Raw genomic sequence first — 26305 nt, forward strand, 5'->3', positions numbered from 1 at the left:
TAGGACAAGGTTTGTTATGGTTCAATTCACTAACGAAGTAAAGTCATTGCCTTACAGCGCAAAGTTTGTAACAGCTGAGGGGCTGAGACATTTTAGGGTGATACATAACAATCAACATAAAGTTTGCCTGTCATGTCTGTCCTCGGAACATCTACTCAAGGACTGCCCCACTTTCATTTGTTTTGATTGCGGGGTTCAGGGGCACTCAAGCAGGAACTGTGCAGCGCCGCGTCATGAGGAGTGTAGGAGGAAGCCGCAGTGGTGCATTTGCATTGACTCGGACAGTAAGGCTGGGAGCAAGGACAAGGGTACTGACAATGATAGAGGAACTGAGGAAGACGATGATATTACTGGACCACCGGAGCATAAGGAGATGGATGGCACTCATAAAAAAGCAGGGAGTGAAACTGCAGTACCGAGACTGAATGCTGGAGAGGAGCCTCAAGCTGCAGCTATAGAAATGGAGACTGCTGATGACCAAACACTATCGACAGATATTGCAAGGGAGTCGGGGGACTGGGTGGAAGCTGCATCAACAAGTAAGGAGGGGGTAGAGCATTTACAAGCTGCTGGGGACTGTTCAACAGAAGGGCTGAGCATAACCTGCCCTTTAGGGAAAACTATGCTAACTGTGGCTGAGGGAATTGGAAACAACAAAAGAGAGAAGGAGGACTGGGTTGAGACAGGGGGGAAAAAATGTTTAGAAGAGCAAAGGTGAAAGTGAAACCTAACTTTGATAAGATAACATCCAGATGTGTGAGGAAAAAGAAAGACATTGGGACATTGGTTTGCAAAACAACGATTGCAAAAATGATTAAAACAAAAGGGTTTGATGTTCTGCAGGAAGAGGAAGCATAATGGTTTTGAAAGAATTGTTTCTTCTTTTTTGCAGGAATGGTCTCAATATTTTCACTTGTAACAAAGTTGACTAATAATAGCAGTCAATTGCCACAGTGAAAATAATTATGAAAAGGGGCCAAACAGAGGCTACCAAAAATACATTTATTGCTACTGAGGAAATGGACAAAAGTTGTCTAAACAACATCCTATAGTAAACTTTTGGAAGGCAATAAATATCACTAGTAGTAAAAAATAAAGAAACCACAAGAACAGTCCCGAACAAACAAAACTAACAATGTCCCAGAAAAATCCTATGCAAACATCTCAAAAATAAATCACATGAATGGCCATTCAGAAAAAAACTGTAATCCAATAGAGAAATCATTGAAGAAAATCTCACCCTGGCAGCTCTTGATCCAGTGCTGGTTCTGTGAATCTGCAATGCAGTTGTTGTAAATCCTTTGAACAAAAACAACTGGCAAAAACAAACAGAACCCCAAACAAAAAAGGTATGCAGGGAAAAACTGGTGGTCAAGACAATGCAGCCTGCGCTGTTAGGATAGTTGAAAAGAGAAAAACAAAAACTATATTTTGCAAAATAATGAATAAACTAAAAAAGTAAAGTACTACAACCTCCATATTGTTTTCCTCTCATGTCAGTTTGGGTATTTGTTTTACCTAAAAAGTCAAGGCCCAGTATCAAAGGGAAAGCCAGGTGTTCGTCAGCCATGATATAGGTGTCTATGACCCAAATCTCACCGTGAAAGTCATATGTGAGCCAGGTCTTCCCCAGAGATGAATGAGTCTGTCCAATGGAGGCTGCTGATGACCAAACACTATCGACAGATATTGCAAGGGAGTCGGGGGACTGGGTGGAAGCTGCATCAACAAATGAAAAAGTGGTGCATGAAACGCAGCATCGAGAATGAATGCTGGGAAGGAGCCACAAGCTGCAGTTATAGAAATGGAGGCTGCTGATGACCAAACACTATCGACAGATATTACAAGGGAGCCGGGGGTCTGGTTGGAAGCTGCATCAACAAGTAAGGAGGGGGTAGAACATTTACAAGCTGCTGGGGACTGTTCAACAGAAGGGCTGAGCATAACTTGCCCTTTAGGGAAAACTATGCTAACTGTGGCTGAGGGAATTGGAAACAACAAAAGAGAGAAGGAGGACTGGGTTGAGACAGGGGGGAAAAAAATGTTTAGAAGATCGAAGGTGAAAGTGAAACCTAACCTTGACAAGATCACATCCAGATGTGTGAGGAAAAAGAAAGACATTGGGACATTGGTTTGCAAAACAACGATTGCAAAAATGATTAAAACAAAAGGGTTTGATGTTCTGCAGGAAGAGGAAGCATAATGGTTTTGAAAGAATTGTTTCTTCTTTTTGCAGGAATGGTCTCAATATTTTAACTTGTAACAAAGTTGACTAATAATAGCAGTCAATTGCCACAGTGAAAATAATTATGAAAAGGGGCCAAACAGAGGCTACCAAAAATACATTTATTGCTACTGAGGAAATGGACAAAAGTTGTCTAAACAACATCCTATAGCAAACTTTTGGAAGGCAATAAATATCACTAGTAGTAAAAAATAAAGAAACCACAATAACAGTCCCGAACAAACAAAACTAACAATGTCCCAGAAAAATCCTATGCAAACATCTCAAAAATAAATCACATGAATGGCCATTCAGAAAAAAACTGTAATCCAATAGAGAAACAATTGAAGAAGATCTCACCCTGGCTGCTCTTGATCCGGTGCTGGTTCTGTGAATCTGCAATGCAGTTGATGTAAATCCTTTGAACAAAAAAAACTGGCAAAAACAAACAGAACCCCCAAACAAAAAAGGTATGCAGGGAAAAACTGGTGGTCAAGACAATGCAGCCTGCGCTGTTAGGATAGTTGAAAAGAGAAAAACAAAAACTATATTTTGCAAAATAATGAATAAACTAAAAAAGTAAAGTACTACAACCAAAGATCCTAACAAACAAAGGTGAGCAACAACCACACCCCACATCTCCTTCCTTCTCCTACCCCCCCTAAAACAGGAAACAGGAACTCAAGGCCTTCTCCCATCAGGTGACTAGTGGAGAGAAAAAAGGAGCAAGCACAAAGAATTACCGTAAAACCCCCAGTAAAAGGGTAATGAAAAAAAACACAGGTAAAACAAACCAATTCAATGGATACATATAGATGCCCTGAAAAGCTCTAAAAATAAGAGACAGGAATAACTATATAAGGCAAACAAAAAGGAGCTAATAATAAAAAAGAAAAGACATTGCCTGCCAGGCTCTGCTATTCAGAATTATGAATAAGCAGGTGATGCATTTCCTGCAACACTATGTGTGGCTACCACAACATAGTCCGTACCCCCCCCCCCAACCGGAGGTACCAGGAGTTGAGCTCCAAAATATGGCTTCAGATTGACCACATGCACTGTGTCAACCCTCTGTTTCTGGTCTGTCCACTGTACCTGGTAATTGACAGGACCCAGCTTTTTAATAATTTTGGCAGGCCCTGACCATTTTGGTGCTAGCTTGGCAGAGAAATTGGCACGGGCATCAGACAATGGGTGTGTTCGAACCCAAACCAATGTCCCTTCTTCCAACTGAACATCTCTCCTACGGAGATTATAGTTTTTGGCCTGGTGTTTTTGGGCAAGGCTAACCCTAGTCAAACTTCCCTGAGTAGGTTGTGCTGCTGTTCTAACAGGGAATACTGCTGAGAACCAGGAGAGGGAGCCACTGCAATTAATCGATCCAGAGGGCCCTTAAGGGTACGCCCTACGGCCACTTCAGCTGGAGACAAACCAGTGGTTTCCTGCCTGGCTGAATTTATGGCAAAGCGGAACTCGGGTAGCCATTCATCCCACTGCTTATGATTCTCTCCCACAAAGGAGGCAATCATGGTTTTGATAGTACGATTCGCTCTCTCAGTGAGATTTGCCTGTGGTGGTAAGCAATGGTTAATTTACGGATGACCCCCCAGGACTTGCAGATCTCCTCAATCAGCTGGCTGGTGAACTGGGGACCCCTGTCAGACACAAGGTATTGGGGGGTACCCCATCGAGTGAAAAACTCCTGGGTAAGTATTCTAGCGATACTCAGTGTCTTGCTGTTTCTTAATGGGAACATTTCCACCCATTTGGAAAAGTAGTCTATTACCACTAAAAGGTAGACATGTCCTTTCTTGCTTCTGGGAAAAGGGCCCATTAAGTCAACCCCCAGCTTCTCTCCTGGCTCCTGGACAGTGGTGGGTTGCAACAATCCAGCAGGTTTCCTGTTTGTGGGCTTATATCTCTGACATATGCCGCACTCCTTTACGTGCATCCATGTCTTTGCGGATGGATGGCCACCAAGCAACTTCCAATATCCTCAGTAGAGTTTTATACTGACCTAGGTGTCCCCCCAGAGGATTGTTGTGATAGTAATAGAGAAAAGAAGAGGTAAGTGTCGTTGGCACAACCAACTGAAATCTAAAACCTTCGTCTGGCATGGGGACCCTTCGATAGACTAAACCTTGCTGAAACACAAAAGTAATTCTGTTAGTTGCCACCGGAGTCGACGTCTTCAGATCTTCAAGTACATTGGAGATCATGGGGTCTCTGGATTGGGCTCCAGCCACTTCATCAAGGGAAGCCGGAAGGTCTGAGCTATAACTCCTCCCTTGGCTCACACATACCGATGCCTCCACATCTGTTGAGATTGGAGCCCGGGACAGTGCATTAGGGACCACATTAAGGCTACCCTTTCTGTACAAAACGGTGAAGGTGAATTGCTGAAGCCTCAATGTCCAGAGAGTTAAACGAGAGGATGTCTTAGGGGTATTGAAAGCCCATGCTAATGCAGCATGGTCAGTGACCACGTCAAACGGGACGTCTTCCAGGAAATGCCGCCATTTCTCCACTGCTCACACTACTGCCAGAAAGTCCTTCTCCGATGTGGAATAATTTCTTTCGGCCTTGTTGAGAACTCTGGAAGCATATGCTATTACATGTTCCCCCTCCTCACCCATCTGAGCAAGAACAGCTCCCAACCCGACTTCACTGGCATCTGTGTAAACGGTGAAGGTTATGGAAAGGTCAAGGTGTGCCAGCACAGGCGGGGCTTGTAGAGCCGCCTTAAGCTGTTTTGGCACTCAGTTGTCCACTACCATTTTACATCTTTTTTCTTCAGGTGGTTGAGGGGTGCTGCGATATCCGCAAACCGAGGAATAAACTTATGATACCATCCAACTACCCCAAGGAAGCGCTGAATCTCCTTAAGGTTGGTGGGAGTTGGGTATTCCTGGATAGCTCTTGACTTCTCTGAGTCAACAGCCACTCCATCCTTGGCCACCACATGCCCCAGAAACTTCAAGGTGGTTTTAAAAAACTTGCACTTGGACAAATTCAAGGTGAGGCGGGCTTGATGTAATTTCTGAAAGACCAGTTTGAGGTCCTCCAGATGCCGGGCTTCCGTGGGAGAGTAGATGATGATGTCATCAATATACACAAAAACAGCAACGTCCTCTCAACTCTCCCAGCACCTGCTCCATCAACCGCTGAAATGTTGCAACCACATTCTTGAGCCCGAATGGCATCACTTTGAATTGGAACAGACCAAAGGGAGTGGCAAAAGCAGTCTTCCTTTTGCTGTCTGCATCCATCACTACCTGCCAGTATCCAGAGCGCAGGTCTAAAGAGCTAAATACCACGGCTCCGTTGAGGGACTCCAGAATTTTATGGATGTGAGGCATGGGATAGGCGTCAAACTGGGTTTTCTTATTTAGCTGCCGGTAGTCCACGCAGAAACAATAGGCTCCATCACGCTTCTTAATGAGGGGGAGACCAATCTGAGGAAGATAGTTCAATAACCCGGTCCTCATCCATCTGTCTAAGATGTTCTTGAATCAGGGCCTTCTTTTGAGGTGATGCTCGATAAGCCCTACATCTCACTGGCATCTCGTCTGTTGTGTAAATGTTGTGGGTACACACTGTAGTCTTACCCAGTTGTGAGGAGCACACAGAGGGCCACTCCTCCATGAGTTGCCGAAGATCCTGACGTAGCCCTATGACACTGGGATCCGCAACTGCCTCCTCATCCACCAGTGGGGTAAAACCAGCAGTAGCCACCGTCTTCTTCTGGACAGCCATGTAGGACATAACAGATGGTGATTCAGACTTTTTTTCAATATTCCAGACTGCCCCCCACTCTACTTTAGGTAAAAATGGATAGAAACTATACCCCTTTGGTCCTGTAACTCCATATTGTTTTCCTCTCATGTCAGTTTGGGTATTTGTTTTACCTAAAAAGTCAAGGCCCAGTATCAAAGGGAAAGCCAGGTGTTCGTCAGCCATGATATAGGTGTCTATGACCCAAATCTCATCGTGAAAGTCATATGTGAGCCAGGTCTTCCCCAGAGATGAATGAGTCTGTCCATCAGCCAACACAAATGCTTGCTCGCCACACAGCATCACAGAGTCACTGGGCTTTTGAATCTCTTTCCAGAGCTTGTTTCTAATCAGAGTAAAAGTGCAGCCAGTGTCCAGCAACACAGGGATGTGCACATCTCTCACTCCAATCTTCACAACCAACAATGCAAGTCCGGATTGGCTAGGTGAGGTGGTTATAAACTGGCGGACATTTTGCACCACACTCACCTCTGCTGGTTTCCTTGAAGCCCCCTTGCTTCCTCTTTTCTGCGCGATCAGTGGAGGACTTGCTGTTTACCCTGGCCCAGTAATCCTTTTGCATGTTCCAGTCTCTCTCTATCATGGTGCCGACTCGAACCAGTTCTGACACCGAAAATCACTGTTCCCCGCAGACAGCCCGCTAGCTTTAGGTAGCAGCTACTCAGTATTCTTCGTATAACCTCTGTTTCAGAAATGTCAGGCTTCCACCTGAGACACAGGGCACGGTAGTCATAGGCAAAATCTCTTATGCTCTCCCCTGGTGCTTGCACTTGGTCCCATAATTTATCTTCCACCGTGGTTAGGAAATCCACTGGGAGAAAAGCCTTTAAGAAAGCACTTTTAAAATCCAGCCAAGTACAAATTCCTTGCCGCTCCGCCATCCAACAGCTCTTATCAGAACCCTTTAAAACTGATGATAATGTGGCCATTATTTCATTATCAGACAGTGGTTGCAATGCTAAAAACTCCTCACAGAGATCTATGTATCTCACAGCATCCATGTCTTCCTTCTCCCCTCCAAACTCTGGGAAGTTAATTTTTATAGGGAGTTTGGACTTAGAGTGAACACTTGATTTTTGAGGGACATCCAAATTTTCCAGCACCAATCTAGAGGGCTCAGAGCTGTACCGTTGAGAACAAGGTGTTGTTAGAGTAACTTTGGAGGTGTTTATTTTCTTCTCCAGTTTCTCCAGTGTATTGGCCCAGTGTTTGTCTCGCCTATGAAGGCAGTCAACCACTGCCTTGTCCAGCTGAAGGACAACGCTATCTACATAATTTTAAATTCCCTGAAACCGAGTATCAATATACTGCCACAGTGACTCCTCTCTATAAATGCTGCTATATTGTGCCATCTTTAACTCTTCCCCCAAGCTCCTAATCTGCTCTGTTATCTCCCCCACAGTGTTAGCCCATTCCTCAGACACTTGCCGATCAACAGCCAAAACAGGCTCCTCAATGTCAACGCCTTCAGGCTCCTCTGGCTCGCTAACATAAAGTTCACTCAATAAAGTAGTTAATTCCCCCATTGGTTCTCTGGGTTTTCGCCTAGACACATGTTCAATAGGTGATATATCAAATAGTTCACCACCAGGCCCTAGCTCTCTAGCAGGAGTAGACAGGGTAAGAGACATGTTTAAAACCTATGCCCATTAACACCAGTGAATATGAATAAGACAAAAATGACCTATCCTTCAACAAACTCTTAGATAAACCCCTCTTTGACTCCCCGTACAGGCCACCAATTCTGTAACAAAGTTGACTAATAATAGCAGTCAATTGCCACAGCGAAAATAATTATGAAAAGGGGCCAAACAGAGGCTACCAAAAATACATTTATTGCTACTGAGGAAATGGACAAAAGTTGTCTGAACAACATCCTATAGCAAACTTTTGGAAGGCAATAAATATCACTAGTAGTAAAAAAATAAAGAAACCACAATAAAAGTCCCGAACAAACAAAACAATAAAAGGCAATATATAAATCACCAAAAAAACAAACAAACAATGTCCCAAAAAAATCCTATGCAAACATCCCAAAAATAAATCACATGAATGGCCATTCAGAGAAAAACTGTAATCCAATAGAGAAACAATTGAAGAAGATCTCACCCTGGCTGCTCTTGAACCGGTGCTGGTTCTGTGAATCTGCAATGCAGTTGTTGTAAATCCTTTGAACAAAAAAAACTGGCAAAAACAAACAGAACCCCAAACAAAAAAGGTATGCAGGGAAAAACTGGTGGTCAAGACAATGCAGCCTGCGCTGTTAGGATAGTTGAAAAGAGAAAAACAAAAACTATATTTTGCAAAATAATGAATAAACTAAAAAAGTAAAGTACTACAACCAAAGATCCTAACAAACAAAGGTGAGCAACAACCACACCCCACATCTCCTTCCTTCTCCTACCCCCCCTAAAACAGGAAACAGGAACTCAAGGCCTTCTCCCATCAGGTGACTAGTGGAGAGAAAAAAGGAGCAAGCACAAAGAATTACCGTAAAACCCCCAGTAAAAGGGTAATGAAAAAAAACACAGGTAAAACAAACCAATTCAATGGATACATATAGATGCCCTGAAAAGCTCTAAAAATAAGAGACAGGAATAACTATATAAGGCAAACAAAAAGGAGCAAATAATCAAAAAGAAAAGACATTGCCTGCCAGGCTCTGCTATTCAGAATTATGAATAAGCAGGTGATGCATTTCCTGCAACACTATGTGTGGCTACCGCCACACACTTAATGTGAATGGGTTAAGGAATTTTCCTAAACTTGAAAAAGTTTTAATTAATGTAAATAAAACAAACAGACAATACAAAATAACCTTTGGAAATCTCTCAAATGAGAATATAAATTTGGTTTGTGAATTAGTTATCATAATATGAAAGTAGAAAGTAGAACCTGATCTCATCTTCTCCCATCCAAGTACTAACCAAGCCCATGTTCGGTGAGCTGGGGGTGATTCCTCCTAAATTTCCTTTTGTCCTCCACACATTTCAATTGTAAAATGTAATGCCTGCAGCACTTGATATTCGCAGGTGGTCTCCCATCCAAGTACTAACCAAGCCCAACATTGCTTAGCTTCTGAGATCAGACGAGATCAGGCTTATTCAAGGTGGTGTGGCCGCAGGCGATTGCATTTCTGCTTTCATGACTTTTATGTTTGGTGAGCTGGGGGTGATTCCTCCGAAATTTCATTTTGTCCTCCACACATTTCAATTGTAAAATGTAATTACAAAAAAAGAAATGCCTGCAGCACTTGATATTCCCAGGTGGTCTCCCATCCAAGTACTAACCAAGCCCAACATTGCTTAGCTTCTGAGATCAGACGAGGTCAGGCTTATTCAAGGTGGTGTGGCCGCAGGCAGTTGCATTTCTGCTTTCATGACTTTTATGTTTAGTGAGCTGGGGGTGATTCCTCCAAAATTTCCTTTTGTCCTCCACACATTTCAATTGTAAAATGTAATGCCTGCAGCACTTGATATTCCCAGGTGGTCTCCCATCCAAGTACTAACCAAGCCCAACATTGCTTAGCTTCTGAGATCAGGCTTATTCAAGGTGGTGTGGCCGCAGGCAATTGCATTTCTGCTTTCATGACTTTTATGTTTAGTGAGCTGGGGGTGATTCCTCCAAAATTTCCTTTTGTCCTCCACACATTTCAATTGTAAAATGTAATGCCTGCAGCACTTGATATTCCCAGGTTGTCTCCCATCCAAGTACTAACCAAGCCCAACATTGCTTAGCTTCTGAGAACAGACGAGATCAGGCTTATTCAAGGTGGTGTGGCCGCAGGCGATTGCATTTCTGCTTTCATGACTTTTATGTTTAGTGAGCTGGGGGTGATTCCTCCAAAATTTCCTTTTGTCCTCCACACATTTCAATTGTAAAATGTAATGCCTGCAGCACTTGATATTCCCAGGTGGTCTCCCATCCAAGTACTATCCAAGCCCAACATTGCTTGGCTTCTGAGATCAGACGAGATCAGGCTTATTCAAGGTGGTGTGGCCGCAGGCGATTGCATTTCTGCTTTCATGACTTTTATGTTTGGTGAGCTGGGGGTGATTCCTCCGAAATTTCATTTTGTCCTCCACACATTTCAATTGTAAAATGTAATTACAAAAAAAGAAATGCCTGCAGCACTTGATATTCCCAGGTGGTCTCCCATCCAAGTACTAACCAAGCCCAACATTGCTTAGCTTCTGAGATCAGACGAGGTCAGGCTTATTCAAGGTGGTGTGGCCGCAGGCAGTTGCATTTCTGCTTTCATGACTTTTATGTTTAGTGAGCTGGGGGTGATTCCTCCAAAATTTCCTTTTGTCCTCCACACATTTCAATTGTAAAATGTAATGCCTGCAGCACTTGATATTCCCAGGTGGTCTCCCATCCAAGTACTAACCAAGCCCAACATTGCTTAGCTTCTGAGATCAGGCTTATTCAAGGTGGTGTGGCCGCAGGCAATTGCATTTCTGCTTTCATGACTTTTATGTTTAGTGAGCTGGGGGTGATTCCTCCAAAATTTCCTTTTGTCCTCCACACATTTCAATTGTAAAATGTAATGCCTGCAGCACTTGATATTCCCAGGTTGTCTCCCATCCAAGTACTAACCAAGCCCAACATTGCTTAGCTTCTGAGAACAGACGAGATCAGGCTTATTCAAGGTGGTGTGGCCGCAGGCGATTGCATTTCTGCTTTCATGACTTTTATGTTTAGTGAGCTGGGGGTGATTCCTCCAAAATTTCCTTTTGTCCTCCACACATTTCAATTGTAAAATGTAATGCCTGCAGCACTTGATATTCCCAGGTGGTCTCCCATCCAAGTACTATCCAAGCCCAACATTGCTTGGCTTCTGAGATCAGACGAGATCAGGCTTATTCAAGGTGGTGTGGCCGCAGGCGATTGCATTTCTGCTTTCATGACTTTTATGTTTATTGAGCTGGGGGTGATTCCTCCAAAATTTCCTTTTGTCCTCCACACATTTCAATTGTAAAATGTAATTACAAAAATGTAATGCCTGCAGCACTTGATATTCCCAGGTGGTCTCCCATCCAAGTACTAAGCAAGCCCAACATTGCTTAGCTTCTGAGATCAGACGAGATCAGGCTTATTCAAGGTGGTGTGGCCGCAGGCGATTGCATTTCTGCTTTCATGACTTTTATGTTTAGTGAGCTGGGGGTGATTCCTCCAAAATTTCATTTTGTCCTCCACACATTTCAATTGTAAAATGTAATTACAAAAATGTAATGCCTGCAGCACTTGATATTCCCAGGTGGTCTCCCATCCAAGTACTAACCAAGCCCAACATTGCTTAGCTTCTGAGATCAGACGAGATCAGGCTTATTCAAGGTGGTGTGGCCGCAGGCGATTGCATTTCTGCTTTCATGACTTTTATGTTTAGTGAGCTGGGGGTGATTCCTCCAAAATTTCCTTTTGTCCTCCACACATTTCAATTGTAAAATGTAATGCCTGCAGCACTTGATATTCCCAGGTGGTCTCCCATCCAAGTACTAACCAAGCCCAACATTGCTTAGCTTCTGAGATCAGACGAGATCAGGCTTATTCAAGGTGGTGTGGCCGCAGGCGATTGCATTTCTGCTTTCATGACTTTTATGTTTGGTGAGCTGGGGGTGATTCCTCCGAAATTTCATTTTGTCCTCCACACATTTCAATTGTAAAATGTAATTACAAAAAAAGAAATGCCTGCAGCACTTGATATTCCCAGGTGGTCTCCCATCCAAGTACTAACCAAGCCCAACATTGCTTAGCTTCTGAGATCAGGCTTATTCAAGGTGGTGTGGCCGCAGGCAATTGCATTTCTGCTTTCATGACTTTTATGTTTAGTGAGCTGGGGGTGATTCCTCCAAAATTTCCTTTTGTCCTCCACACATTTCAATTGTAAAATGTAATGCCTGCAGCACTTGATATTCCCAGGTTGTCTCCCATCCAAGTACTAACCAAGCCCAACATTGCTTAGCTTCTGAGAACAGACGAGATCAGGCTTATTCAAGGTGGTGTGGCCGCAGGCGATTGCATTTCTGCTTTCATGACTTTTATGTTTAGTGAGCTGGGGGTGATTCCTCCAAAATTTCCTTTTGTCCTCCACACATTTCAATTGTAAAATGTAATGCCTGCAGCACTTGATATTCCCAGGTGGTCTCCCATCCAAGTACTATCCAAGCCCAACATTGCTTGGCTTCTGAGATCAGACGAGATCAGGCTTATTCAAGGTGGTGTGGCCGCAGGCGATTGCATTTCTGCTTTCATGACTTTTATGTTTATTGAGCTGGGGGTGATTCCTCCAAAATTTCCTTTTGTCCTCCACACATTTCAATTGTAAAATGTAATTACAAAAATGTAATGCCTGCAGCACTTGATATTCCCAGGTGGTCTCCCATCCAAGTACTAAGCAAGCCCAACATTGCTTAGCTTCTGAGATCAGACGAGATCAGGCTTATTCAAGGTGGTGTGGCCGCAGGCGATTGCATTTCTGCTTTCATGACTTTTATGTTTAGTGAGCTGGGGGTGATTCCTCCAAAATTTCATTTTGTCCTCCACACATTTCAATTGTAAAATGTAATTACAAAAATGTAATGCCTGCAGCACTTGATATTCCCAGGTGGTCTCCCATCCAAGTACTAACCAAGCCCAACATTGCTTAGCTTCTGAGATCAGACGAGATCAGGCTTATTCAAGGTGGTGTGGCCGCAGGCGATTGCATTTCTGCTTTCATGACTTTTATGTTTAGTGAGCTGGGGGTGATTCCTCCAAAATTTCCTTTTGTCCTCCACACATTTCAATTGTAAAATGTAATGCCTGCAGCACTTGATATTCCCAGGTGGTCTCCCATCCAAGTACTAACCAAGCCCAACATTGCTTAGCTTCTGAGAACAGACGAGATCAGGCTTATTCAAGGTGGTGTGGCCGCAGGCGATTGCATTTCTGCTTTCATGACTTTTATGTTTAGTGAGCTGGGGGTGATTCCTCCAAAATTTCCTTTTGTCCTCCACACATTTCAATTGTAAAATGTAATGCCTGCAGCACTTGATATTCCCAGGTGGTCTCCCATCCAAGTACTAACCAAGCCCAACATTGCTTAGCTTCTGAGATCAGACGAGATCAGGCTTATTCAAGGTGGTGTGGCCGCAGGCGATTGCATTTCTGCTTTCATGACTTTTATGTTTAGTGAGCTGGGGGTGATTCCTCCAAAATTTCCTTTTGTCCTCCACACATTTCAATTGTAAAATGTAATTACAAAAATGTAATGCCTGCAGCACTTGATATTCCCAGGTGGTCTCCCATCCAAGTACTAAGCAAGCCCAACATTGCTTAGCTTCTGAGATCAGACGAGATCAGGCTTATTCAAGGTGGTGTGGCCGCAGGCGATTGCATTTCTGCTTTCATGACTTTTATGTTTAGTGAGCTGGGGGTGATTCCTCCAAAATTTCATTTTGTCCTCCACACAATTCAATTGTAAAATGTAATTACAAAAATGTAATGCCAGCAGCACTTGATATTCCCAGGTGGTCTCCCATCCAAGTACTAACCAAGCCCAACATTGCTTAGCTTCTGAGATCAGACGAGATCAGGCTTATTCAAGGTGGTGTGGCCGCAGGCGGTTGCTTTTCTGCTTTCATGACTTTTATGTTTAGTGAGCTGGGGGTGATTCCTCCAAAATTTCCTTTTGTCCTCCACACATTTCAATTGTAAAATGTAATGCCTGCAGCACTTGATATTCCCAGGTGGTCTCCCATCCAAGTACTAACCAAGCCCAACATTGCTTAGCTTCTGAGATCAGACGAGGTCAGGCTTATTCAAGGTGGTGTGGCCGCAGGCGATTGCATTTCTGCTTTCATGACTTTTATGTTTAGTGAGCTGGGGGTGATTCCTCCAAAATTTCCTTTTGTCCACACATTTCAATTGTAAAATGTAATTACAAAAATGTAATGCCTGCAGCACTTGATATTCCCAGGTGGTCTCCCATCCAAGTACTAACCAAGCCCAACATTGCTTGGCTTCTGAGATCAGGCTTATTCAAGGTGGTGTGGCCGCAGGCGATTGCATTTCTGCTTTCATGACTTTTATGTTTAGTGAGCTGGGGGTGATTCCTCCAAAATTTCCCTTTGGCCTCCACACATTTCAATTGTAAAATGTAATGCCTGCAGCACTTGATATTCCCAGGTGGTCTCCCATCCAAGTACTAACCAAGCCCAACACTGCTTAGCTTCTGAGATCAGACGAGATCAGGCTTATTCAAGGTGGTGTGGCCGCAGGCGATTGCATTTCTGCTTTCATGACTTTTATGTTTAGTGAGCTGGGGGTGATTCCTCCAAAATTTCCTTTTGTCGTCCACACATTTCAATTGTAAAATGTAATGCCTGCAGCACTTGATATTCCCAGGTGGTCTCCCATCCAAGTACTAACCAAGCCCAACATTGCTTGCTTCTGAGATCAGGCTTATTCAAGGTGGTGTGGCCGCAGGCGATTGCATTTCTGCTTTCATGACTTTTATGTTTAGTGAGCTGGGGGTGATTCCTCCAAAATTTCCCTTTGGCCTCCACACATTTCAATTGTAAAATGTAATGCCTGCAGCACTTGATATTCCCAGGTGGTCTCCCATCCAAGTTCTAACCAAGCCCAACACTGCTTAGTTTCTGAGATCAGACGAGATCAGGCTTATTCAAGGTGGTGTGGCCGCAGGCGATTGCATTTCTGCTTTCATGACTTTTATGTTTAGTGAGCTGGGGGTGATTCCTCCAAAATTTCCTTTTGTCCTCCACACATTTCAATTGTAAAATGTAATTACAAAAATGTAATGCCTGCAGCACTTGATATTCCCAGGTGGTCTCCCATCCAAGTACTAACCAAGCCCAACATTGCTTAGCTTCTGAGATCAGGCTTATTCAAGGTGGTGTGGCCGCAGGCGATTGCATTTCTGCTTTCATGACTTTTATGTTTAGTGAGCTGGGGGTGATTCCTCCAAAATTTCCTTTTGTCCTCCACACATTTCAATTGTAAAATGTAATGCCTGCAGCACTTGATATTCCCAGGTGGTCTCCCATCCAAGTACTAACCAAGCCCAACATTGCTTAGCTTCTGAGATCAGACGAGATCAGGCTTATTCAAGGTGGTGTGGCCGCAGGCGATTGCATTTCTGCTTTCATGACTTTTATGTTTAGTGAGCTGGGGGTGATTCCTCCAAAATTTCCCTTTGGCCTCCACACATTTCAATTGTAAAATGTAATGCCTGCAGCACTTGATATTCCCAGGTGGTCTCCCATCCAAGTACTAACCAAGCCCAACATTGCTTGCTTCTGAGATCAGGCTTATTCAAGGTGGTGTGGCCGCAGGCGATTGCATTTCTGCTTTCATGACTTTTATGTTTAGTGAGCTGGGGGTGATTCCTCCAAAATTTCCCTTTGGCCTCCACACATTTCAATTGTAAAATGTAATGCCTGCAGCACTTGATATTCCCAGGTGGTCTCCCATCCAAGTTCTAACCAAGCCCAACACTGCTTAGCTTCTGAGATCAGACGAGATCAGGCTTATTCAAGGTGGTGTGGCCGCAGGCGATTGCATTTCTGCTTTCATGACTTTTATGTTTAGTGAGCTGGGGGTGATTCCTCCAAAATTTCCTTTTGTCCTCCACACATTTCAATTGTAAAATGTAATTACAAAAATGTAATGCCTGCAGCACTTGATATTCCCAGGTGGTCTCCCATCCAAGTACTAACCAAGCCCAACATTGCTTAGCTTCTGAGATCAGACGAGATCAGGCTTATTCAAGGTGGTGTGGCCGCAGGCGATTGCATTTCTGCTTTCATGACTTATGTTTAGGGAGCTGGGGGTGATTCCTCCAAAATTTCCTTTTGTCCTCCACACATTTCAATTGTAAAATGTAATGCCTGCAGCACTTGATATTCCCAGGTGGTCTCCCATCCAAGTACTAACCAAGCCCAACATTGCTTAGCTTCTGAGATCAGACGAGATCAGGCTTATTCAAGGTGGTGTGGCCGCAGGCGATTGCATTTCTGCTTTCATGACTTTTATGTTTAGTGAGCTGGGGGTGATTCCTCCAAAATTTCCTTTTGTCCTCCACACATTTCAATTGTAAAATGTAATTACAAAAATGTAATGCCTGCAGCACTTGATATTCCCAGGTGGTCTCCCATCCAAGTACTAACCAAGCCCAACATTGCTTAGCTTCTGAGATCAGACGAGATCAGGCTTATTCAAGGTGGTGTGGCCGCAGATGATTGCATTTCCACACTGCTGCATTACATTTTACAATTGAAATGTGTGGAGGACAAAAGGAAATTTTGGAGGAATCACCCCCAGCTCACTAAACATAAAAGTCATGAAAGCAGAAATGCAATCGCCTGCGGCCACACCACCTTGAACAAGCCTGATCTCGTCTGATCTCAGAAGCGAAGCAATGTTGGGCTTGGTTAGTACTTGGATGGGAGACCACCTGGGAATATCAAGTGCTGCAGGCATTATATTTTTGTAATTACATTTTACAATTGAAATGTGTGGAGGACAAAATGAAATTTTGGAGGAATCACCCCCAGGTCACTAAACATAAAAGTCATGAAAGCAGAAATGCAATCGCCTGCGGCCACACCACCTTGAATAAGCCTGATCTCGTCTGATCTCAGAAGCTAAGCAGTGTTGGGCTTGGTTAGTACTTGGATGGGAGACCACCTGGGAATATCAAGTGCTGCAGGCATTACATTTTTGTAATTACATTTTACAATTGAAATGTGTGGAGGACAAAAGGAAATTTTGGAGGAATCACCCCCAGCACACTAAACATAAAAGTCATGAAAGCAGAAATGCAATTGCCTGCGGCCACACCACCTTGAATAAGCCTGATCTCGTCTGATCTCAGAAGCTAAGCAATGTTGGGCTTGGTTAGTACTTGGATGGGAGACCACCTGGGAATATCAAGTGCTGCAGGCATTACATTTTTGTAATTACATTTTACAATTGAAATGTGTGGAGGACAAAAGGAAATTTTGGAGGAATCACCCCCAGCTCACTAAACATAAAAGTCATGAAAGCAGAAATGCATTCGCCTGCGGCCACACCACCTTGAATAAGCGTGATCTCGTCTGATCTCAGAAGCTAAGCAATGTTGGGCTTGGTTAGTACTTGGATGGGAGACCACCTGGGAATATCAAGTGCTGCAGGCATTACATTTTACAATTGAAATGTGTGGAGGACAAAAGGAAATTTTGGAGGAATCACCCCCAGCTCCCTAAACATAAAAGTCATGAAAGCAGAAATGCAATTACCTGCGGCCACACCACCTTGAATAAGCCTGATCTCGTCTGATCTCAGAAGCTAAGCAATGTTGGGCTTGGTTAGTACTTGGATGGGAGACCACCTGGGAATATCAAGTGCTGCAGGCATTACATTTTACAATTGAAATGTGTGGAGGACAAAAGGAAATTTTGGAGGAATCACCCCCAGCTCCCTAAACATAAAAGTCATGAAAGCAGAAATGCAATTACCTGCGGCCACACCACCTTGAATAAGCTTGATCTCGTCTGATCTCAGAAGCTAAGCAATGTTGGGCTTGGTTAGTACTTGGATGGGAGACCACCTGGGAATATCAAGTGCTGCAGGCATTACATTTTACAATTGAAATGTGTGGAGGACAAAAGGAAATTTTGGAGGAATCACCCCCAGCTCACTAAACATAAAAGTCATGAAAGCAGAAATGCAATCGCCTGCGGCCACACCACCTTGAATAAGCCTGATCTCAGAAGCTAAGCAATGTTGGGCTTGGTTAGTACTTGGATGGGAGACCACCTGGGAATATCAAGTGCTGCAGGCATTACATTTTACAATTGAAATGTGTGGAGGACAAAAGGAAATTTTGGAGGAATCACCCCCAGCTCACTAAACATAAAAGTCATGAAAGCAGAAATGCAATCGCCTGCGGCCACACCACCTTGAATAAGCCTGATCTTGTCTGATCTCAGAAGCTACGCAATGTTGGGCTTGGTTAGTACTTGGATGGGAGACCACCTGGGAATATCAAGTGCTGCAGGCATTACATTTTTGTAATTACATTTTACAATTGAAATGTGTGGAGGACAAAAGGAAATTTTGGAGGAATCACCCCCAGCTCACTAAACATAAAAGTCATGAAAGCAGAAATGCAATCGCCTGCGGCCACACCACCTTGAATAAGCCTGATCTCGTCTGATCTCAGAAGCTAAGCAATGTTGGGCTTGGTTAGTACTTGGATGGGAGACCACCTGGGAATATCAAGTGCTGCAGGCATTACATTTTACAATTGAAATGTGTGGAGGACAAAAGGAAATTTTGGAGGAATCACCCCCAGCTCCCTAAACATAAAAGTCATGAAAGCAGAAATGCAATCGCCTGCGGCCACACCACCTTGAATAAGCCTGATCTCAGAAGCTAAGCAATGTTGGGCTTGGTTAGTACTTGGATGGGAGACCACCTGGGAATATCAAGTGCTGCAGGCATTACATTTTTGTAATTACATTTTACAATTGAAATGTGTGGAGGACAAAAGGAAATTTTGGAGGAATCACCCCCAGCTCACTAAACATAAAAGTCATGAAAGCAGAAATGCAATCGCCTGCGGCCACACCACCTTGAATAAGCCTGGTCTCGTCTGATCTCAGAAGCTAAGCAATGTTGGGCTTGGTTAGTACTTGGATGGGAGACCACCTGGGAATATCAAGTGCTGCAGGCATTACATTTTACAATTGAAATGTGTGGAGGACAAAAGGAAATTTTGGAGGAATCACCCCCAGCTCACTAAACATAAAAGTCATGAAAGCAGAAATGCAATCACCTGCGGCCACACCACCTTGAATAAGCCTGATCTCGTCTGATCTCAGAAGCTAAGCAATGTTGGGCTTGGTTAGTACTTGGATGGGAGACCACCTGGGAATATCAAGTGCTGCAGGCATTACATTTTTGTAATTACATTTTACAATTGAAATGTGTGGAGGACAAAAGGAAATTTTGGAGGAATCACCCCCAGCTCACTAAACATAAAAGTCATGAAAGCAGAAATGCAACCGCCTGCGGCCACACCACCTTGAATAAACCTGATCTCGTCTGATCTCAGAAGCTAAGCAATGTTGGGCTTGGTTAGTACTTGGATGGGAGACCACCTGGGAATATCAAGTGCTGCAGGCATTACATTTTACAATTGAAATGTGTGGAGGACAAAAGGAAATTTTGGAGGAATCACCCCCAGCTCACTAAACATAAAAGTCATGAAAGCAGAAATGCAATCGCCTGCGGCCACACCACCTTGAATAAGCCTGATCTCGTCTGATCTCAGAAGCTAAGCAGTGTTGGGCTTGGTTAGTACTTGGATGGGAGACCACCTGGGAATATCAATTGCTGCAGGCATTACATTTTTGTAATTACATTTTACAATTGAAATGTGTGGAGGACAAAAGGAAATTTTGGAGGAATCAACCCCAGCTCACTAAACATAAAAGTCATGAAAGCAGAAATGCAATCGCCTGCGGACACACCACCTTGAATAAGCCTGATCTCGTCTGATCTCAGAAGCTAAGCAATGTTGGGCTTGATTAGTACTTGGATGGGAGACCACCTGGGAATATCAAGTGCTGCAGGCATTACATTTTACAATTGAAATGTGTGGAGGACAAAAGGAAATTTTGGAGGAATCACCCCCAGCTCACTAAACATAAAAGTCATTAAAGCAGAAATGCAATCGCCTGCGGCCACACCACCTTGAATAAGCCTGATCTCGTCTGATCTCGTCTGATCTCAGAAGCTAAGCAAAGTTGGGCTTGGTTAGTACTTGGATGGGAGACCACTTGGGAATATCAAGTGCTGCAGGCATTACATTTTACAATTGAAATGTGTGGAGGACAAAAGGAAATTTTGGAGGAATCACCCCCAGCTCACTAAACATAAAAGTCATGAAAGCAGAAATGCAATCGCCTGCGGCCACACCACCTTGAATAAGCCTGATCTCGTCTGATCTCAGAAGCTAAGCAATGTTGGGCTTGGTTAGTACTTGGATGGGAGACCACCTGGGAATATCAAGTGCTGCAGGCATTACATTTTACAATTGAAATGTGTGGAGGACAAAAGGAAATTTTGGAGGAATCACCCCCAGCTCACTAAACATAAAAGTCATGAAAGCAGAAATGCAATCGCCTGCGGCCACACCACCTTGAATAAGCCTGATCTCGTCTGATCTCAGAAGCTAAGCAATGTTGGGCTTGGTTAGTACTTGGATGGGAGACCACCTGGGAATATCAAGTGCTGCAGGCATTACATTTTACAATTGAAATGTGTGGAGGACAAAAGGAAATTTTGGAGGAATCACCCCCAGCTCACTAAACATAAAAGTCATGAAAGTAGAAATGCAATCGCCTGCGGCCACACCACCTTGAATAAGCCTGATCTCGTCTGATCTCAGAAGCTAAGCAATGTTGGGCTTGGTTAGTACTTGGATGGGAGACCACCTGGGAATATCAAGTGCTGCAGGCATTACATTTTTGTAATTACATTTTACAATTGAAATGTGTGGAGGACAAAAGGAAATTTTGGAGGAATCACCCCCAGCTCACTAAACAGAAAAGTCATGAAAGCAGAAATGCAATCGCCTGCGGCCACACCACCTTGAATAAGCCTGATCTCGCCTGATCTCGTCTGATCTCAGAAGCTAAGCAATGTTGGGCTTGGTTAGTACTTGGATGGGAGACCACCTGGGAATATCAAGTGCTGCAGGCATTACATTTTTGTAATTACATTTTACAATTGAAATGTGTGGAGGACAAAAGGAAATTTTGGAGGAATCACCCCCAGCTCACTAAACATAAAAGTCATGAAAGTAGAAATGCAATCGCCTGCGGCCACATCACCTTGAATAAGCCTGATCTTGTCTGATCTCAGAAGCTAAGCAATGTTGGCCTTGGTTAGTACTTGGATGGGAGACCACCTGGGAATATCAAGTGCTGCAGGCATTACATTTTTGTAATTACATTTTACAATTGAAATGTGTGGAGGACAAAAGGAAATTTTGGATGAATCACCCCCAGCTCACTAAACATAAAAGTCATGAAAGCAGAAATGCAATCGCCTGCGGCCACACCACCTTGAATAAGCCTGATCTCAGAAGCTAAGCAATGTTGGGCTTGGTTAGTACTTGGATGGGAGACCACCTGAGAATATCAAGTGCTGCAGGCATTACATTTTTGTAATTACATTTTACAATTGAAATGTGTGGAGGACAAAAGGAAATTTCGGAGGACTCACCCCCAGCTACCTAAACATAAAAGTCATGAAAGCAGAAATGCAATCGCCTGCGGCCACACCACCTTGAATAAGCCTGATCTCGCCTGATCTCAGAAGCTAAGCAATGTTGGGCTTGGTTAGTACTTGGATGGGAGACCACCTGGGAATATCAAGTGCTGCAGGCATTACATTTTTGTAATTACATTTTACAATTGAAATGTGTGGAGGACAAAAGGAAATTTTGGAGGAATCACCCCCAGCTCACTAAACATAAAAGTCATGAAAGCAGAAATGCAATCGCCTGCGGCCACACCACCTTGAATAAGCCTGATATCAGAAGCTAAGCAATGTTGGGCTTGGTTAGTACTTGGATGGGAGACCACCTGGGAATATCAAGTGCTGCAGGCATTACATTTTTGTAATTACATTTTACAATTGAAATGTGTGGACAAAAGGAAATTTTGGAGGAATCACCCTCAGCTCACTAAACATAAAAGTCAGGAAAGCAGAAATGCAATCGCCTGCGGCCACACCACCTTGAATAAGCCTGATCTCAGAAGCTAAGCAATGTTGGGCTTGGTTAGTACTTGGATGGGAGACCACCTGGGAATATCAAGTGCTGCAGGCATTACATTTTTGTAATTACATTTTACAATTGAAATGTGTGGAGGACAAAAGGAAATTTTGGAGGAATCACCCCCAGCTCACTAAACATAAAAGTCATGAAAGCAGAAATGCAATCGCCTGCGGCCACACCACCTTGAATAAGCCTGATCTCGTCTGATCTCAGAAGCTAAGCAATGTTGGGCTTGGTTAGTACTTGGATGGGAGACCACCTGGGAATATCAAGTGCTGCAGGCATTACATTTTACAATTGAAATGTGTGGAGGCCAAAAGGAAATTTTGGAGGAATCACCCCCAGCTCACTAAACATAAAAGTCATGAAAGCAGAAATGCAATCGCCTGCGGCCACACCACCTTGAATAAGCCTGATCTCGTCTGATCTCAGAAGCTAAGCAATGTTGGGCTTGGTTAGTACTTGGATGGGAGACCACCTGGGAATATCAAGTGCTGCAGGCATTACATTTTTGTAATTACATTTTACAATTGAAATGTGTGGAGGACAAAAGGAAGTTTTGGAGGACTCACCCCCAGCTCACTAAACATAAAAGTCATGAAAGCAGAAATGCAATCGCCTGCGGCCACACCACCTTGAATAAGCCTGATCTCGTCTGATCTCAGAAGCTAAGCAATGTTGGGCTTGGTTAGTACTTGGATGGGAGACCACCTGGGAATATCAAGTGCTGCAGGCATTACATTTTACAATTGAAATGTGTGGAGGACAAAAGGAAATTTTGGAGGAATCACCCCCAGCTCACTAAACATAAAAGTCATGAAAGCAGAAATGCAATCGCCTGCGGCCACACCACCTTGAATAAGCCTGATCCCGCCTGATCTCAGAAGCTAAGCAGTGTTGGGCTTGGTTAGTACTTGGATGGGAGACCACCTGGGAATATCAAGTGCTGCAGGCATTACATTTTTGTAATTACATTTTACAATTGAAATGTGTGGAGGACAAAAGGAAATTTTGGAGGAATCACCCCCAGCTCACTAAACATAAAAGTCATGAAAGCAGAAATGCAATCGCCTGCGGCCACACCACCTTGAATAAGCCTGATCTCGTCTGATCTAAAAAGCTAAGCAATGTTGGGCTTGGTTAGTACTTGGATGGGAGACCACCTGGGAATATCAAATGCTGCAGGCATTACATTTTTGTAATTACATTTTACAATTGAAATGTGTGGAGGACAAAAGGAAATTTTGGAGGAATCACCCCCAGCTCCCTAAACATAAAAGTCATGAAAGCAGAAATGCAATCGCCTGCGGCCACACCACCTTGAATAAGCCTGATCTCAAAAGCTAAGCAATGTTGGGCTTGGTTAGTACTTGGATGGGAGACCACCTGGGAATATCAAGTGCTGCAGGCATTACATTTTTGTAATTACATTTTACAATTGAAATGTGTGGAGGACAAAAGGAAATTTTGGAGGAATCACCCCCAGCTCACTAAACATAAAAGTCATGAAAGCAGAAATGCAATCGCCTGCGGCCACACCACCTTGAATAAGCCTGATCTCGTCTGATCTCAGAAGCTAAGCAATGTTGGGCTTGGTTAGTACTTGGATGGGAGACCACCTGGGAATATCAAGTGCTGCAGGCATTACATTTTTGTAATTACATTTTACAATTGAAATGTGTGGAGGACAAAAGGAAATTTTGGAGGAATCACCCCCAGCTCACTAAACATAAAAGTCATGAAAGCAGAAATGCAATCGCCTGCGGCCACACCACCTTGAATAAGCCTGATCTCGTCTGATCTCAGAAGCTAAGCAATGTTGGGCTTGATTAGTACTTGGATGGGAGACCACCTGGGATTATCAAGTGCTGCAGGCATTACATTTTACAATTGAAATGTGTGGAGGACAAAAGGAAATTTTGGAGGAATCACCCCCAGCTCACTAAACATAAAAGTCATGAAAGCAGAAATGCAATCGCCTGCGGCCACACCACCTTGAATAAGCCTGATCTCGTCTGATCTCAGAAGCTGAGCAATGTTGGGCTTGGTTAGTACTTGGATGGGAGACCACCTGGGAATATCAAGTGCTGCAGGCATTACATTTTACAATTGAAATGTGTGGAGGACAAAAGGAAATTTTGGAGGAATCACCCCCAGCTCACTAAACATAAAAGTCATGAAAGCAGAAATGCAATCGCCTGCGGCCACACTACCTTGAATAAGCCTGATCTCGTCTGATCTCAGAAGCTAAGTAATGTTGGGCTTGGTTAGTACTTGGATGGGAGACCACCTGGGAATATCAAGTGCTGCAGGCATTACATTTTTGTAATTACATTTTACAATTGAAATGTGTGGAGGACAAAAGGAAATTTTGGAGGAATCACCCCCAGCTCCCTAAACATAAAAGTCATGAAAGCAGAAATGCAATCGCCTGCGGCCACACCACCTTGAATAAGCCTGATCTCAAAAGCTAAGCAATGTTGGGCTTGGTTAGTACTTGGATGGGAGACCACCTGGGAATATCAAGTGCTGCAGGCATTACATTTTTTTAATTACATTTTACAATTGAAATGTGTGGAGGACAAAAGGAAATTTTGGAGGAATCACCCCCAGCTCACTTAACATAAAAGTCATGAAAGCAGAAAAGCAATCGCCTGCAGCCACACCACCTTGAATAAGCCTGATCTCGTCTGATCTCAGAAGCTAAGCAATGTTGGGCTTGGTTAGTACTTGGAAGGGAGACCACCTGGGAATATCAAGTGCTGCAGGCATTACATTTTACAATTGAAATGTGTGGAGGACAAAAGGAAATTTTGGAGGAATCACCCCCAGCTCACTAAACATAAAAGTCATGAAAGCAGAAATGCAATCGCCTGCGGCCACACCACCTTGAATAAGCCTGATCTCGTCTGATCTCAGAAGCTAAGCAATGTTGGGCTTGGTTAGTACTTGGATGGGAGACCACCTGGGAATATCAAGTGCTGCAGGCATTACATTTTACAATTGAAATGTGTGGAGGACAAAAGGAAATTTTGGAGGAATCACCCCCAGCTCACTAAACATAAAAGTCATGAAAGCAGAAATGCAATCGCCTGCGGCCACACCACCTTGAATAAGCCTGATCTCGTCTGATCTCAGAAGCTAAGTAATGTTGGGCTTGGTTAGTACTTGGATGGGAGACCACCTGGGAATATCAAGTGCTGCAGGCATTACATTTTTGTAATTACATTTTACAATTGAAATGTGTGGAGGACAAAAGGAAATTTTGGAGGAATCACCCCCAGCTCCCTAAACATAAAAGTCATGAAAGCAGAAATGCAATCGCCTGCGGCCACACCACCTTGAATAAGCCTGATCTCAAAAGCTAAGCAATGTTGGGCTTGGTTAGTACTTGGATGGGAGACCACCTGGGAATATCAAGTGCTGCAGGCATTACATTTTTGTAATTACATTTTACAATTGAAATGTGTGGAGGACAAAAGGAAATTTTGGAGGAATCACCCCCAGCTCACTTAACATAAAAGTCATGAAAGCAGAAAAGCAATCGCCTGCAGCCACACCACCTTGAATAAGCCTGATCTCGTCTGATCTCAGAAGCTAAGCAATGTTGGGCTTGGTTAGTACTTGGAAGGGAGACCACCTGGGAATATCAAGTGCTGCAGGCATTACATTTTACAATTGAAATGTGTGGAGGACAAAAGGAAATTTTGGAGGAATCACCCCCAGCTCACTAAACATAAAAGTCATGAAAGCAGAAATGCAATCGCCTGCGGCCACACCACCTTGAATAAGCCTGATCCTGCCTGATCTCAGAAGCTAAGCAGTGTTGGGCTTGGTTAGTACTTGGATGGGAGACCACCTGGGAATATCAAGTGCTGCAGGCATTACATTTTTGTAATTACATTTTACAATTGAAATGTGTGGAGGACAAAAGGAAATTTTGGAGGAATCACCCCCAGCTCACTAAACATAAAAGTCATGAAAGCAGAAATGCAATCGCCTGCGGCCACACCACCTTGAATAAGCCTGATCTCGTCTGATCTCAGAAGCTAAGCAATGTTGGGCTTGGTTAGTACTTGGATGGGAGACCACCTGGGAATATCAAGTGCTGCAGGCATTACATTTTTGTAATTACATTTTACAATTGAAATGTGTGGAGGTCAAAAGGAAATTTTGGAGGAATCACCCCCAGCTCACTAAACATAAAAGTCATGAAAGCAGAAATGCAATCGCCTGCGGCCACACCACCTTGAATAAGCCTGATCTCAGAAGCTAAGCAATGTTGGGCTTGGTTAGTACTTGGATGGGAGACCACCTGGGAATATCAAGTGCTGCAGGCATTACATTTTTGTAATTACATTTTACAATTGAAATGTGTGGAGGACAAAAGGAAATTTTGGAGGAATCACCCCCAGCTCCATAAACATAAAAGTCATGAAAGCAGAAAT

General features: G+C 43.6%; 49 non-coding genes and 28 pseudogenes across 49 annotated transcripts; 44 read left to right on the plus strand and 33 right to left on the minus strand.

Moving 5' to 3' along the window:
* Positions 1–9026: 9026 nt before the first annotated feature.
* Positions 9027–9145, minus strand: LOC117399092 (5S ribosomal RNA). The gene has a single exon (XR_009312491.1). It is a non-coding gene; the product is annotated as a 5S ribosomal RNA (ribosomal RNA).
* Positions 9146–9260: 115 nt separating this feature from the next.
* LOC117399088 (5S ribosomal RNA) lies at positions 9261–9379 on the minus strand. The gene has a single exon (XR_004662582.2). It is a non-coding gene; the product is annotated as a 5S ribosomal RNA (ribosomal RNA).
* A 100-nt stretch (positions 9380–9479) lies between these two features.
* LOC117399133 (5S ribosomal RNA) lies at positions 9480–9588 on the minus strand (annotated as a pseudogene).
* Positions 9589–9688: 100 nt separating this feature from the next.
* LOC117399135 (5S ribosomal RNA) lies at positions 9689–9807 on the minus strand (annotated as a pseudogene).
* A 100-nt stretch (positions 9808–9907) lies between these two features.
* LOC117399120 (5S ribosomal RNA) lies at positions 9908–10026 on the minus strand. The gene has a single exon (XR_004544038.2). It is a non-coding gene; the product is annotated as a 5S ribosomal RNA (ribosomal RNA).
* A 115-nt stretch (positions 10027–10141) lies between these two features.
* Positions 10142–10260, minus strand: LOC117399108 (5S ribosomal RNA). The gene has a single exon (XR_004544027.3). It is a non-coding gene; the product is annotated as a 5S ribosomal RNA (ribosomal RNA).
* Positions 10261–10360: 100 nt separating this feature from the next.
* Positions 10361–10469, minus strand: LOC117399089 (5S ribosomal RNA; annotated as a pseudogene).
* Positions 10470–10569: 100 nt separating this feature from the next.
* On the minus strand, positions 10570–10688 carry LOC117399132 (5S ribosomal RNA; annotated as a pseudogene).
* A 100-nt stretch (positions 10689–10788) lies between these two features.
* On the minus strand, positions 10789–10907 carry LOC117399144 (5S ribosomal RNA). The gene has a single exon (XR_004544060.2). It is a non-coding gene; the product is annotated as a 5S ribosomal RNA (ribosomal RNA).
* A 114-nt stretch (positions 10908–11021) lies between these two features.
* Positions 11022–11140, minus strand: LOC117399136 (5S ribosomal RNA). Its single transcript, XR_009311842.1, has one exon. It is a non-coding gene; the product is annotated as a 5S ribosomal RNA (ribosomal RNA).
* A 114-nt stretch (positions 11141–11254) lies between these two features.
* LOC117399093 (5S ribosomal RNA) lies at positions 11255–11373 on the minus strand. Its single transcript, XR_004544013.1, has one exon. It is a non-coding gene; the product is annotated as a 5S ribosomal RNA (ribosomal RNA).
* Positions 11374–11473: 100 nt separating this feature from the next.
* LOC117399143 (5S ribosomal RNA) lies at positions 11474–11592 on the minus strand. The gene has a single exon (XR_004544059.2). It is a non-coding gene; the product is annotated as a 5S ribosomal RNA (ribosomal RNA).
* A 115-nt stretch (positions 11593–11707) lies between these two features.
* Positions 11708–11816, minus strand: LOC117399098 (5S ribosomal RNA; annotated as a pseudogene).
* A 100-nt stretch (positions 11817–11916) lies between these two features.
* LOC117969510 (5S ribosomal RNA) lies at positions 11917–12035 on the minus strand (annotated as a pseudogene).
* Positions 12036–12135: 100 nt separating this feature from the next.
* Positions 12136–12254, minus strand: LOC117969515 (5S ribosomal RNA). The gene has a single exon (XR_009312759.1). It is a non-coding gene; the product is annotated as a 5S ribosomal RNA (ribosomal RNA).
* A 114-nt stretch (positions 12255–12368) lies between these two features.
* Positions 12369–12487, minus strand: LOC117969509 (5S ribosomal RNA). Its single transcript, XR_004662577.2, has one exon. It is a non-coding gene; the product is annotated as a 5S ribosomal RNA (ribosomal RNA).
* A 114-nt stretch (positions 12488–12601) lies between these two features.
* LOC117969519 (5S ribosomal RNA) lies at positions 12602–12720 on the minus strand. The gene has a single exon (XR_009318202.1). It is a non-coding gene; the product is annotated as a 5S ribosomal RNA (ribosomal RNA).
* A 100-nt stretch (positions 12721–12820) lies between these two features.
* On the minus strand, positions 12821–12939 carry LOC131711427 (5S ribosomal RNA). The gene has a single exon (XR_009313310.1). It is a non-coding gene; the product is annotated as a 5S ribosomal RNA (ribosomal RNA).
* A 100-nt stretch (positions 12940–13039) lies between these two features.
* Positions 13040–13158, minus strand: LOC131719315 (5S ribosomal RNA). The gene has a single exon (XR_009318213.1). It is a non-coding gene; the product is annotated as a 5S ribosomal RNA (ribosomal RNA).
* Positions 13159–13272: 114 nt separating this feature from the next.
* On the minus strand, positions 13273–13391 carry LOC131709979 (5S ribosomal RNA). Its single transcript, XR_009311843.1, has one exon. It is a non-coding gene; the product is annotated as a 5S ribosomal RNA (ribosomal RNA).
* A 114-nt stretch (positions 13392–13505) lies between these two features.
* LOC131710972 (5S ribosomal RNA) lies at positions 13506–13624 on the minus strand. Its single transcript, XR_009312854.1, has one exon. It is a non-coding gene; the product is annotated as a 5S ribosomal RNA (ribosomal RNA).
* Positions 13625–13724: 100 nt separating this feature from the next.
* On the minus strand, positions 13725–13843 carry LOC131711686 (5S ribosomal RNA). Its single transcript, XR_009313574.1, has one exon. It is a non-coding gene; the product is annotated as a 5S ribosomal RNA (ribosomal RNA).
* Positions 13844–13954: 111 nt separating this feature from the next.
* On the minus strand, positions 13955–14063 carry LOC131715538 (5S ribosomal RNA; annotated as a pseudogene).
* Positions 14064–14163: 100 nt separating this feature from the next.
* On the minus strand, positions 14164–14282 carry LOC131709999 (5S ribosomal RNA). The gene has a single exon (XR_009311864.1). It is a non-coding gene; the product is annotated as a 5S ribosomal RNA (ribosomal RNA).
* A 100-nt stretch (positions 14283–14382) lies between these two features.
* LOC131716384 (5S ribosomal RNA) lies at positions 14383–14490 on the minus strand (annotated as a pseudogene).
* Positions 14491–14590: 100 nt separating this feature from the next.
* On the minus strand, positions 14591–14709 carry LOC131713692 (5S ribosomal RNA; annotated as a pseudogene).
* Positions 14710–14823: 114 nt separating this feature from the next.
* Positions 14824–14932, minus strand: LOC131714399 (5S ribosomal RNA; annotated as a pseudogene).
* Positions 14933–15032: 100 nt separating this feature from the next.
* Positions 15033–15151, minus strand: LOC131719326 (5S ribosomal RNA). The gene has a single exon (XR_009318224.1). It is a non-coding gene; the product is annotated as a 5S ribosomal RNA (ribosomal RNA).
* Positions 15152–15251: 100 nt separating this feature from the next.
* Positions 15252–15359, minus strand: LOC131716385 (5S ribosomal RNA; annotated as a pseudogene).
* Positions 15360–15459: 100 nt separating this feature from the next.
* On the minus strand, positions 15460–15578 carry LOC131713529 (5S ribosomal RNA; annotated as a pseudogene).
* A 114-nt stretch (positions 15579–15692) lies between these two features.
* Positions 15693–15811, minus strand: LOC131719338 (5S ribosomal RNA). Its single transcript, XR_009318236.1, has one exon. It is a non-coding gene; the product is annotated as a 5S ribosomal RNA (ribosomal RNA).
* Positions 15812–15909: 98 nt separating this feature from the next.
* Positions 15910–16028, minus strand: LOC131719349 (5S ribosomal RNA). Its single transcript, XR_009318247.1, has one exon. It is a non-coding gene; the product is annotated as a 5S ribosomal RNA (ribosomal RNA).
* A 114-nt stretch (positions 16029–16142) lies between these two features.
* LOC131711998 (5S ribosomal RNA) lies at positions 16143–16261 on the minus strand. The gene has a single exon (XR_009313887.1). It is a non-coding gene; the product is annotated as a 5S ribosomal RNA (ribosomal RNA).
* A 123-nt stretch (positions 16262–16384) lies between these two features.
* LOC131710581 (5S ribosomal RNA) lies at positions 16385–16503 on the plus strand. The gene has a single exon (XR_009312463.1). It is a non-coding gene; the product is annotated as a 5S ribosomal RNA (ribosomal RNA).
* Positions 16504–16617: 114 nt separating this feature from the next.
* LOC131710000 (5S ribosomal RNA) lies at positions 16618–16736 on the plus strand. Its single transcript, XR_009311865.1, has one exon. It is a non-coding gene; the product is annotated as a 5S ribosomal RNA (ribosomal RNA).
* A 114-nt stretch (positions 16737–16850) lies between these two features.
* LOC131719360 (5S ribosomal RNA) lies at positions 16851–16969 on the plus strand. Its single transcript, XR_009318258.1, has one exon. It is a non-coding gene; the product is annotated as a 5S ribosomal RNA (ribosomal RNA).
* A 114-nt stretch (positions 16970–17083) lies between these two features.
* LOC131711411 (5S ribosomal RNA) lies at positions 17084–17202 on the plus strand. The gene has a single exon (XR_009313294.1). It is a non-coding gene; the product is annotated as a 5S ribosomal RNA (ribosomal RNA).
* Positions 17203–17302: 100 nt separating this feature from the next.
* LOC131710802 (5S ribosomal RNA) lies at positions 17303–17421 on the plus strand. Its single transcript, XR_009312684.1, has one exon. It is a non-coding gene; the product is annotated as a 5S ribosomal RNA (ribosomal RNA).
* Positions 17422–17521: 100 nt separating this feature from the next.
* On the plus strand, positions 17522–17640 carry LOC131712347 (5S ribosomal RNA). The gene has a single exon (XR_009314242.1). It is a non-coding gene; the product is annotated as a 5S ribosomal RNA (ribosomal RNA).
* Positions 17641–17740: 100 nt separating this feature from the next.
* On the plus strand, positions 17741–17849 carry LOC131714400 (5S ribosomal RNA; annotated as a pseudogene).
* A 100-nt stretch (positions 17850–17949) lies between these two features.
* On the plus strand, positions 17950–18068 carry LOC131713623 (5S ribosomal RNA; annotated as a pseudogene).
* A 114-nt stretch (positions 18069–18182) lies between these two features.
* On the plus strand, positions 18183–18301 carry LOC131719371 (5S ribosomal RNA). Its single transcript, XR_009318269.1, has one exon. It is a non-coding gene; the product is annotated as a 5S ribosomal RNA (ribosomal RNA).
* Positions 18302–18401: 100 nt separating this feature from the next.
* Positions 18402–18510, plus strand: LOC131714401 (5S ribosomal RNA; annotated as a pseudogene).
* A 114-nt stretch (positions 18511–18624) lies between these two features.
* Positions 18625–18743, plus strand: LOC131710878 (5S ribosomal RNA). Its single transcript, XR_009312761.1, has one exon. It is a non-coding gene; the product is annotated as a 5S ribosomal RNA (ribosomal RNA).
* Positions 18744–18843: 100 nt separating this feature from the next.
* LOC131710803 (5S ribosomal RNA) lies at positions 18844–18962 on the plus strand. The gene has a single exon (XR_009312685.1). It is a non-coding gene; the product is annotated as a 5S ribosomal RNA (ribosomal RNA).
* Positions 18963–19076: 114 nt separating this feature from the next.
* Positions 19077–19195, plus strand: LOC131711538 (5S ribosomal RNA). The gene has a single exon (XR_009313424.1). It is a non-coding gene; the product is annotated as a 5S ribosomal RNA (ribosomal RNA).
* A 100-nt stretch (positions 19196–19295) lies between these two features.
* Positions 19296–19414, plus strand: LOC131713212 (5S ribosomal RNA; annotated as a pseudogene).
* A 114-nt stretch (positions 19415–19528) lies between these two features.
* Positions 19529–19647, plus strand: LOC131710999 (5S ribosomal RNA). The gene has a single exon (XR_009312881.1). It is a non-coding gene; the product is annotated as a 5S ribosomal RNA (ribosomal RNA).
* Positions 19648–19747: 100 nt separating this feature from the next.
* LOC131713653 (5S ribosomal RNA) lies at positions 19748–19876 on the plus strand (annotated as a pseudogene).
* A 100-nt stretch (positions 19877–19976) lies between these two features.
* On the plus strand, positions 19977–20095 carry LOC131719382 (5S ribosomal RNA). The gene has a single exon (XR_009318281.1). It is a non-coding gene; the product is annotated as a 5S ribosomal RNA (ribosomal RNA).
* A 100-nt stretch (positions 20096–20195) lies between these two features.
* On the plus strand, positions 20196–20314 carry LOC131719393 (5S ribosomal RNA). Its single transcript, XR_009318292.1, has one exon. It is a non-coding gene; the product is annotated as a 5S ribosomal RNA (ribosomal RNA).
* Positions 20315–20414: 100 nt separating this feature from the next.
* Positions 20415–20533, plus strand: LOC131719404 (5S ribosomal RNA). Its single transcript, XR_009318303.1, has one exon. It is a non-coding gene; the product is annotated as a 5S ribosomal RNA (ribosomal RNA).
* Positions 20534–20647: 114 nt separating this feature from the next.
* Positions 20648–20776, plus strand: LOC131713300 (5S ribosomal RNA; annotated as a pseudogene).
* Positions 20777–20890: 114 nt separating this feature from the next.
* On the plus strand, positions 20891–21009 carry LOC131714056 (5S ribosomal RNA; annotated as a pseudogene).
* A 114-nt stretch (positions 21010–21123) lies between these two features.
* Positions 21124–21232, plus strand: LOC131715332 (5S ribosomal RNA; annotated as a pseudogene).
* Positions 21233–21346: 114 nt separating this feature from the next.
* LOC131711512 (5S ribosomal RNA) lies at positions 21347–21465 on the plus strand. The gene has a single exon (XR_009313398.1). It is a non-coding gene; the product is annotated as a 5S ribosomal RNA (ribosomal RNA).
* Positions 21466–21579: 114 nt separating this feature from the next.
* LOC131715686 (5S ribosomal RNA) lies at positions 21580–21688 on the plus strand (annotated as a pseudogene).
* A 111-nt stretch (positions 21689–21799) lies between these two features.
* On the plus strand, positions 21800–21908 carry LOC131714402 (5S ribosomal RNA; annotated as a pseudogene).
* Positions 21909–22022: 114 nt separating this feature from the next.
* Positions 22023–22141, plus strand: LOC131719415 (5S ribosomal RNA). The gene has a single exon (XR_009318314.1). It is a non-coding gene; the product is annotated as a 5S ribosomal RNA (ribosomal RNA).
* A 100-nt stretch (positions 22142–22241) lies between these two features.
* Positions 22242–22360, plus strand: LOC131719426 (5S ribosomal RNA). The gene has a single exon (XR_009318325.1). It is a non-coding gene; the product is annotated as a 5S ribosomal RNA (ribosomal RNA).
* Positions 22361–22474: 114 nt separating this feature from the next.
* LOC131719437 (5S ribosomal RNA) lies at positions 22475–22593 on the plus strand. The gene has a single exon (XR_009318336.1). It is a non-coding gene; the product is annotated as a 5S ribosomal RNA (ribosomal RNA).
* A 100-nt stretch (positions 22594–22693) lies between these two features.
* Positions 22694–22812, plus strand: LOC131711346 (5S ribosomal RNA). Its single transcript, XR_009313230.1, has one exon. It is a non-coding gene; the product is annotated as a 5S ribosomal RNA (ribosomal RNA).
* Positions 22813–22926: 114 nt separating this feature from the next.
* Positions 22927–23045, plus strand: LOC131714309 (5S ribosomal RNA; annotated as a pseudogene).
* A 114-nt stretch (positions 23046–23159) lies between these two features.
* On the plus strand, positions 23160–23268 carry LOC131715671 (5S ribosomal RNA; annotated as a pseudogene).
* Positions 23269–23382: 114 nt separating this feature from the next.
* LOC131719449 (5S ribosomal RNA) lies at positions 23383–23501 on the plus strand. Its single transcript, XR_009318348.1, has one exon. It is a non-coding gene; the product is annotated as a 5S ribosomal RNA (ribosomal RNA).
* A 114-nt stretch (positions 23502–23615) lies between these two features.
* LOC131711892 (5S ribosomal RNA) lies at positions 23616–23734 on the plus strand. The gene has a single exon (XR_009313781.1). It is a non-coding gene; the product is annotated as a 5S ribosomal RNA (ribosomal RNA).
* Positions 23735–23834: 100 nt separating this feature from the next.
* Positions 23835–23953, plus strand: LOC131712335 (5S ribosomal RNA). The gene has a single exon (XR_009314230.1). It is a non-coding gene; the product is annotated as a 5S ribosomal RNA (ribosomal RNA).
* A 100-nt stretch (positions 23954–24053) lies between these two features.
* LOC131712516 (5S ribosomal RNA) lies at positions 24054–24172 on the plus strand. Its single transcript, XR_009314407.1, has one exon. It is a non-coding gene; the product is annotated as a 5S ribosomal RNA (ribosomal RNA).
* Positions 24173–24286: 114 nt separating this feature from the next.
* LOC131715672 (5S ribosomal RNA) lies at positions 24287–24395 on the plus strand (annotated as a pseudogene).
* Positions 24396–24509: 114 nt separating this feature from the next.
* Positions 24510–24628, plus strand: LOC131711299 (5S ribosomal RNA). Its single transcript, XR_009313182.1, has one exon. It is a non-coding gene; the product is annotated as a 5S ribosomal RNA (ribosomal RNA).
* A 100-nt stretch (positions 24629–24728) lies between these two features.
* Positions 24729–24847, plus strand: LOC131719460 (5S ribosomal RNA). The gene has a single exon (XR_009318359.1). It is a non-coding gene; the product is annotated as a 5S ribosomal RNA (ribosomal RNA).
* Positions 24848–24947: 100 nt separating this feature from the next.
* On the plus strand, positions 24948–25066 carry LOC131710750 (5S ribosomal RNA). Its single transcript, XR_009312632.1, has one exon. It is a non-coding gene; the product is annotated as a 5S ribosomal RNA (ribosomal RNA).
* A 114-nt stretch (positions 25067–25180) lies between these two features.
* LOC131715673 (5S ribosomal RNA) lies at positions 25181–25289 on the plus strand (annotated as a pseudogene).
* Positions 25290–25403: 114 nt separating this feature from the next.
* Positions 25404–25522, plus strand: LOC131711301 (5S ribosomal RNA). Its single transcript, XR_009313184.1, has one exon. It is a non-coding gene; the product is annotated as a 5S ribosomal RNA (ribosomal RNA).
* A 100-nt stretch (positions 25523–25622) lies between these two features.
* Positions 25623–25741, plus strand: LOC131713230 (5S ribosomal RNA; annotated as a pseudogene).
* A 114-nt stretch (positions 25742–25855) lies between these two features.
* Positions 25856–25974, plus strand: LOC131719471 (5S ribosomal RNA). Its single transcript, XR_009318370.1, has one exon. It is a non-coding gene; the product is annotated as a 5S ribosomal RNA (ribosomal RNA).
* A 114-nt stretch (positions 25975–26088) lies between these two features.
* Positions 26089–26197, plus strand: LOC131714404 (5S ribosomal RNA; annotated as a pseudogene).
* The last annotated feature ends 108 nt before the right edge of the window (positions 26198–26305 follow it).

The sequence above is a fragment of the Acipenser ruthenus genome, chromosome 44 (genome assembly GCF_902713425.1).
Source record: "Acipenser ruthenus chromosome 44, fAciRut3.2 maternal haplotype, whole genome shotgun sequence".
Taxonomy (NCBI): domain Eukaryota; kingdom Metazoa; phylum Chordata; class Actinopteri; order Acipenseriformes; family Acipenseridae; genus Acipenser; species Acipenser ruthenus.